The sequence below is a fragment of the Oncorhynchus keta genome, chromosome 31 (genome assembly GCF_023373465.1).
Source record: "Oncorhynchus keta strain PuntledgeMale-10-30-2019 chromosome 31, Oket_V2, whole genome shotgun sequence".
NCBI lineage: Eukaryota > Metazoa > Chordata > Actinopteri > Salmoniformes > Salmonidae > Oncorhynchus > Oncorhynchus keta.
The window spans coordinates 18225250-18234728 of record NC_068451.1 but is presented as its reverse complement, the minus strand read 5'-3'; positions in this window follow the sequence as shown (position 1 = coordinate 18234728).

The window sequence follows — 9479 nt, the reverse complement described above, 5'->3', positions numbered from 1 at the left end:
GTTCTAGAAGAGTCACTACAGACACCCTGGTTCAAATCCAGGCTGTGTCACAAACAGCCATGATTGAGAGTCTCATAGGGCGGTGCACAATTGTCCATCCTGTTACGGTCAACCCTGTTACTTTAATTGCCATTTTTTCTTAATTTGACCTCTTGAATAGGAAAAACGTGTTTTTTATGAATTGAAACGTTTGCTCCTTCTGACAGAATGATAATATTAGGTGAAATATGTTTTTTTGACAGAATAACACTATCCAAATGTCAATCTTTTTGTGGAGCAAATCAAAGGGTAATATAAACAGGAAAGTGTTTTCTCCCAAATCTCAATAGCCATCAATAGTTCTTCCAATAGAATGACCAAGGTCCACCTTTTCAGTAGAAATTCATTTTGTGTATATGAGATAGACTAGTTATATTTGCAATATCTGTAGTCTTCTTCAAGATCTGTATAGGACTAAAAGCATTTAGTACTATTTTGTTATGAAGTGTCAACACTGTGACTCTGCAATATCAGAAATGTACTGACACACGCTATGGAAATGTACTGACACAAGTTATGGAAATGTACTGACACAAGTTATGGAAATGTGCTGACACTATGGAAATGTACTGACACAAGTTATGGAAATGTACTGACACAAGTTATGGAAATGTGCTGACACTATGGAAATGTAATGACACACGCTATGGAAATGTACTGACACAAGCTATGGAAATGTACTGACACAAGCTATGGAAATGTGCTGACACTATGGAAATGTACTGACACTATGGAAATGTACTGACACTATGGAAATGTACTGACACACTCTATGGAAATGTACTGACACACGCTATGGAAATGTACTGACACAAGCTATGGAAATGTACTGACACACTCTATGGAAATGTGCTGACACTATGGAAATGTACTGACACAAGCTATGGAAATGTACTGACACAAGCTATGGAAATGTACTGACACAAGCTATGGAAATGTACTGACACAAGCTATGGAAATGTACTGACACACTCTATGGAAATGTACTGACACAAGCTATGGAAATGTACTGACACACTCTATGGAAATGTACTGACACAAGCTATGGAAATGTACTGACACAAGCTATGGAAATGTACTGACACAAGCTATGGAAATGTACTGACACAAGCTATGGAAATGTACTGACACAAGCTATGGAAATGTACTGACACACTCTATGGAAATGTACTGACACAAGCTATGGAAATGTACTGACACAAGCTATGGAAATGTACTGACACACTCTATGGAAATGTACTGACACACTCTGGAAATGTACTGACACACGCTATGGAAATGTACTGACACACTCTATGGAAATGTACTGACACACTCTGGAAATGTACTGACACACTCTGGAAATGTACTGACACACGCTATGGAAATGTGCTGACACACGCTATGGAAATGTACTGACACACTCTGGAAATGTACTGACACACTCTGGAAATGTACTGACACACGCTATGGAAATGTACTGACACACTCTATGGAAATGTACTGACACACTCTGGAAATGTACTGACACACTCTGGAAATGTACTGACACACGCTATGGAAATGTGCTGACACACGCTATGGAAATGTACTGACACACTCTGGAAATGTACTGACACACTCTATGGAAATGTACTGACACACTCTGGAAATGTACTGACACAAGCTATGGAAATGTACTGACACACTCTATGGAAATGTACTGACACACTCTGGAAATGTACTGACACACTCTGGAAATGTACTGACACACGCTATGGAAATGTGCTGACACACGCTATGGAAATGTACTGACACACTCTGGAAATGTACTGACACACGCTATGGAAATGTACTGACACACTCTGGAAATGTACTGACACACTCTGGAAATGTACTGACACACGCTATGGAAATGTACTGACACACTCTGGAAATGTACTGACACACTGGAAATGTACTGACACACGCTAACAAACAAACTCCCTCACGACGCCAGGACAGCGGAGTCAATCACCACCTTCCGGAGACACCTGAAACCCCACCTCTTTAAGGAATACCTAGGATAGGATAAAGTAATCCTTCTCACCCCCCCTAAAAGATTTAGATGCACTATTGTAAAGTGGCTGTTCCACTGGATGTCATAAGGTGAATGCACCAATTTGTAAGTCGCTCTGGATAAGAGCGTCTGCTAAATGACTTAAATGTAAATGTAAATGCTATGGAAATGTACTGACACACTCTGGAAATGTACTGACACACGCTATGGAAATGTACTGACACACTCTATGGAAATGTACTGACACACTCTGGAAATGTACTGACACAAGCTATGGAAATGTACTGACACACTCTATGGAAATGTACTGACACAAGCTATGGAAATGTACTGACACACTCTATGGAAATGTACTGACACACTCTATGGAAATGTACTGACACAAGCTATGGAAATGTACTGACACACTCTATGGAAATGTACTGACACACTCTATGGAAATGTACTGAAACACTCTATGGAAATGTACTGACACACTCTATGGAAATGTACTGACACACTCTATGGAAATGTACTGACACACTCTATGGAAATGTACTGACACAAGCTATGGAAATGTACTGACACACTCTATGGAAATGTACTGACACACTCTATGGAAATGTACTGACACACTCTATGGAAATGTACTGACACAAGCTATGGAAATGTACTGACACACTCTATGGAAATGTACTGACACACTCTATGGAAATGTACTGACACACTCTATGGAAATGTACTGACACAAGCTATGGAAATGTACTGACACACTCTATGGAAATGTACTGACACAAGCTATGGAAATGTACTGACACACTCTATGGAAATGTACTGACACACTCTATGGAAATGTACTGACACACTCTATGGAAATGTACTGACACAAGCTATGGAAATGTACTGACACACTCTATGGAAATGTACTGACACACTCTATGGAAATGTACTGACACACTCTATGGAAATGTACTGACACACTCTATGGAAATGTGCTGACACACTCTGGAAATGTACTGACACACGCTATGGAAATGTGCTAACACACTCTGGAAATGTACTGACACACGCTATGGAAATGTGCTAACACACTCTGGAAATGTACTGACACACTCTATGGAAATGTGCTAACACACTCTGGAAATGTACTGACACACGCTATGGAAATGTACTGACACACTCTATGGAAATGTGCTGACACACTCTGGAAATGTACTGACACAAGCTATGGAAATGTGCTGACACACTCTATGGAAATGTACTGACACACTCTATGGAAATGCACTGACACACTCTATGGAAATGTGCTGACACACTCTATGGAAATGTACTGACACACTCTATGGAAATGTACTGACACACTCTATGGAAATGTACTGACACACGCTATGGAAATGTACTGACACACTCTATGGAAATGTACTGACACACTCTATGGAAATGTGCTGACACACTCTGGAAATGTACTGACACACGCTATGGAAATGTGCTAACACACTCTGGAAATGTACTGACACACGCTATGGAAATGTGCTGACACACTGGAAATGTACTGACACAAGCTATGGAAATGTGTTGACACACTCTGGAAATGTACTGACACAAGCTATGGAAATGTGCTGGAGTGCTGACTGACATGCACTCCCTTTGTGTAGCTCCCTGTCTCTCTTCCTCCTCAAATATTGACTGGAAGGTGTGAAGTGAGTGAGGACATGCTCCAGACATATCATACAAGTTTCATATTGGCTGCAGATTCAACAGAGTAATAGCTGAGTATGCTAAACATTCTTTTTTTGTTGAATATGGTCCAATAAGATATTTATTTATTAGGGCTCGATTCAATAAGTAGCGCTGAAGAATTTCAATAGCACAATGGAGCTCAACTTCAGCATTATGGATTAAATCAAGCCCTTAATTAAAGTTAATGTTACCTGAAGAAATTTGATTCTTAACATAATTGTATACCAACTGGCCAATCACATCCACCAATAGTTTTCTTTTTGGACATATTCAACACCCCTAGTACAACTAAACCCAGCAAAACAAGAAACATCCCTTTTTCAGGAGCCTGTCTTTCAAAGATAATTTGTAAAAATACAAATACAAATCTTCATTGTAAAGGGTTTAAACACCGTTTTCCATGCTTGTTCAATGAATCATAAACAATTAATGAACATGCACCTGTGGAGCAGTCGTTAACACACTAACAGCTTACAGACAGTAGCCAATTAAGGTCACAGTTATGAAAACTTAGGACACTAAAGAGGCCTTTCAACTGACTCTGAAAAACACCAAAAGAAAGATGCCCAGGGTCCCTGCTCATCCTCGTGAATGTGCCTTAGGCATGCTGCAAGGAGGCATGAGGACTGCAGATGTGGGCAATAAATTGCAATGTCCGTACTGAGACGCCTAAGACAGCGCTAAAGGGAGACAGGACGGACAGCTGATCATCCTCACAGTTTCAGACCACGCGTAACAACACCTGTACAGGATCGGTACATCCGAACATCACACCTGCGGGACAGGTACAGGATGGCAACAACAACTGCCCGAGTTACACCAGGAACGCACAATCCCACCAACAATGCTCAGACTGTCTGAAATAGGCTGAGAGAGGCTGGACAGAGGGCTTGTAAGGCCTGTTGTACGGCAGGTCCTCACCAGACATCATCGGCAACAACGCACAAACCCACCGTCACTGGACCAGACAGGACTGGCAAAAAGTGCTCTTCACTGACGAGTCACGGTTTTGTCTTACCAGGGGTGATGGTCGGATTCACGTTTATTGTAGAAGGAATGAGCGTTACACCGAGGCCTGTACTTTGGAGCAGGATCGGTTTGGAGGTGGAGGGTCCGTCATGGCCTGGGGCGTGTGTCACAGCATCATCGGACTGAGCTTGTTGTCATTGCAGGCAATCTCAACGCTGTGCGTTACAGGGAAGACATCCTCCTCCCTCATGTGGTACCCTTCCTGCAGGCTCATCTTGACATGACCCTCCAGTAATACTGCTCATTCTCTGTGTGATTTCCTGCAAGACAGGAATGTCACTGTTCTGCCATGGCCAGCAAAAAGCCCAGATCTCAATCTCTTTGAGCATGTTATGTTGAGCTTGTTATGTTCATCCAAATATTTACACATGTTAAGTTTGCTGAAAATAAACACAGTTGACAGTGAGAGGACGTATCTTTTTTTTGCTGAGTTTACTATGACTAATACTACAGTAGACCAGTAGGCTGATAAATAACATAAAGCTGAGAGGGAATCTAATTTATGCCATTTTTTACAAAATGTGCTCTCCAGCCATATTTCTGGAGTAAAAAAACATATCTATCATAAATAATAATCTCGAATACTCCACAAAACGATTCAATGGATCTCTCTGTGGCTCTTTAGCCACCACACATTCCTTCTTTAATAATCCCACTTAAGTTACACCAATAGAACAGTCTTAATCAGACAACCTCCAGCTGCTTGTACTCAGCCCCCCAGTCCCCTCAGCCCACCCTCTCAGCCCGTCAGCTCCCCAGCCCCCAGTCCCCTCAGCCCACCCTCTCAGCCCGTCAGCTCCCCAGTCCCCTCAGCCCACCCTCTCAGCCCATTAGCCCCACAGTTGCCTTCTTAGCCCCCCAGTCCCATCGCTCTGTTCAGCTGCCTCGTCAGCCTAAAGTGGAGTGGCATTTTAAGATAGTTTTTTTTCGCCTGCAATCTGAGAACTTGTTTACTGAACCCAAAACCAACAAAAATGTCCATGAGGAATGGGGAAGAGTATAAATATAAACTTAACGAGTCACCAATCAATCATAATAGAAATTGTTTCATTAAAAACATTATTTGAGAGAGATAGGTGTTGAAGGAATATTTCAGGATTTTGAGACCCTTTATCTAATTCTGTGTGCAGTTTGAAGGAAGTTGCTAACTCGCGCTAGCGCAATTGCTAACTAGCGTTAACATAATGACCGGAAGTCTATGGTACAGTATCTACTAATGCTAGCAGATACCATAGACTTCCAGTCATTGCGCTAAAGCTAGTTAGCATTGGCTCACAAAACAACCTCCAACTTCCTGCATACTGAACAAGGAAACATAAAAATGGTATCCACAAGTTATTCTGACTATGGGGAAGATGATTTATTGCCAAAATCCTGAAGTATCCCTTTAATTCTTCTTTAAGACAACTGTTGTGAAACACAAATTAAGAGCTGTGAAGCCTAATACCTAACTACCTACAGGGAAGGGAACACAGGTGGTTCGACTAAGGTACACTACCGTTCAAAGTTTGGGGTCACTTAGAAATGTCCTTGTTTTTGAAAGAAAAACACTTTTTTGTCCGTTAAAATAAGATAAAATTGATCAGAAATACAGTGTAGACATTTGTAATGTAGTAAATGACTATTGTATGTCACTGACATGTTTACCTCAGATCAGCCTCACAGAAACAAGGTTCATAAAATTGACACCTTACTAACATCAGAAAACATTAATATTCTGTCCATCTCTGAAACACACTTAGATAATCCCTTTGATGATCCAGTAAAAGCTATACATGGTTATAGCATATACAGGAAAGATATGAATGCAAATGGGGAAGGTGTTGCTACAGTGCATTCAGACCCCTTGACTTTTTCCAGATTTTGTTACATTACAGCCTTGTTCCAAAATGGAATTTAAAAGAAGGATCTCATCAATCTACACACAATACCCCATAATGACACAATGAAAAAAAACGTTTTTTGAAATTTTTGCTAATTTATTCAAAACAAAAACAGAAATACCTTATTTACATAAGTATTCAGACACTTTGCTATGAGACTTGAAATTGAAATCAGGTGCATATTGTTTTCATTGATCATCCTTGAGATGTTTCTACAACTTGATTGGAGTCCACCTATGGTAAATTTTATTGATTGGACATGATTTGGAAAGGCACACACCAGTCTATGTAAGGTCCCACAGTTGACCATGCAAAAACCAAGCCATGAGTTTGAAGGAATTGTCCGTAGAACTCTGAGACAGAATTGTGTCAAGGCACAGATCTGGGGAAGGGTCCCAAAACATTTCTGCAGCATTGAAGGTCCCCAAGAACACAGTGGCCTCCATCATTCTTCAATGGAAGAAGTTTGGAACCACCAACACTATTTCTAGAGCTGGCTGCCTGGCGCTTCTCCCCCAAAGCAATCGGGGGAGAAGGGCCTTGGTCAGGGAGGTGATGTTGTTCAGAGGCAGGGACAGGGAGACTAGTCAGGATCGAGGGAAAGATGACCAGATCAAAGTACAGAGTGATCCTTGGTGAAAACCTGCTCCAGAGCGCTCCAGACCTCATACTAGGGCTGAAGGTTCATCTTTCAACAGGACAACGACCCTAAGCCGACAGCCAAAACAACTTAGGAGTGGCTTTGGGACAAGTCTATGAATGTCCTTGAACGGCCCAGCCAGAGCCCGGACTTGAACCTGATCAAACATCTCTGTAGAGACCTGAAAATAGCTATGCAGCGAGGCTCCCCATCCTACCTGACAGAGCTTGAGAGGATCTGCAGAAAATAATGTGATAAACTCCCCAAATACAGGTGTGCCAAGCTTGTAGCGTCATAGCCAAGGAGACTCGAGGCTGGAATTGCTGCCAAAGGTGCTTCAAAAATGTAAAGGGTATGAATACTTTGTATTTATGATATTTCAATTTAAAAAAATATGTGCATTTACTAACATTTCCAAAAAATAGTTTTTCCTTTGTCATTATAGGGTATTGTGTGTACATTGACGAGGGGGAAAAAACTATTTAATACATTTTAGAATAAGGCTGTAATGTAACAAAATGTGGAAAAAGTGACGGGGTGCGAATACTTTCCGAATGCACTGTAAACTAAAGTTAGCTAGCTTGGTGGCTTGCGGGAAAAATAACTTACTTAGCTAGCCACCGTATTTCAAATCAAATCAAATGTTATTGGTCACATACACATACTTAGCAGATATTATTGTGGGTGTAGTGAAATGATTGTGTTCCAAGCAGATTTGTCATCTGCCCTGTTGGTGCTGGCATCAGCTGTAGCCAAGCTTCTAGCTAAACCCAACTCTTCGTTTTGAATTCTCTTCACAATACTCCGGTTGAAACATGTATGGTTGAATGTTTCCATGTAGATAATAGAACATAAAAAAAATGCTCCATCGTCAAATTCGTGTTGATGAGAGCAATCACCTGAAGCCATTGCGGTCTTGTCAGTTGTTTCAGTTTTGCCCAAAGGTTTAGTGTCCGCCTCCCTTTCAAAAAATCCCTCCTTGGGGGAGAGACAGTGCCAGAGCACAAAACACCAGTCCCACACCAGTTGTAGTCTTTCAAAGAGATGTCAGCTTGAGGTGTCAGCTTGATTCTTTAGCAATTAATCCACTGGAGCATCGCTGCAAGACATCCAATGGCTTTATGGAACAAGGACAACCATATCTATACACACACAAACGTATAGCGCAATGAATATATTACACAGTCTTTGCGAAATGCCACAAAACAGGATTAGATTTATTTTCAAATCTCACCACCCCCCATCAATACACCGGAAGCCATCAAATGATAACCCAAACCTGCCTTCCTCCTTGGCAATTATGTGTGAAACACATCTCACTGACATAGAAATGCCTCGTACATGAAAACAAGCCCAGGTTCCTCCAGGGTGAAACGTCCCTTTAGGCAATGGTGACTCGTAAAATCACTAGCTGTCAGGACAGACAGGGCCATAGATCTTGACTCTCTGTTGAGACTAGTCTGTGTGAATATCTCTGATGTGTTATGTTGTAACTCCAGATTCTAACCTGCTATAGTTGTGACGTTGAGGTACCCTGAAGAGGAGTTTGTGCGTCTCACCATGAGATCACCACCCACCTCAGCTCACATTGCCACACGAAGCTGTCATACACCTGGGGAAGCTGAGAGGCCTTACGCACCTCTCTCATCTAAGAGATGAGATCTAAGAGACAAGCCCTGCTGTGGACCTCCTCAGTGGCCACACCCTCTCCAGTTGTGAGCTGCTGAGAGAATATGAGGAGCTGTCTATGAAATGGAACAGTTCACGAGAGTGTTCTGTAGGCCCTCCTGGCCTGAGTCACCGCAGCAGGAGCACCAATACCGTTGCTACTCTCCTGAATACCACCGCTCTAAGCCAGTTATTCACCAGATTTAGTGCCTTATTGCAAACAGGATGCATGTTTTGGAATATCTTTTTACTCTGTCAATTAGGTTAGTATTGTGGTTTTCTCAGTTTTCTCGAATCACAGCCATTAACCTTTTACTACAGTGGGCTAAACCAGGGTCAATCTATTTTGAAACAAAAGTATACATCTCACACATGTTACGGGCTTAAAAAAGAAGACACCTATACCATGTCAGATATAGAGTTGACATGTAATAAATGTTGAGTTTGCATCCCAATATTACACTTTGAATACATCACAGAAGAC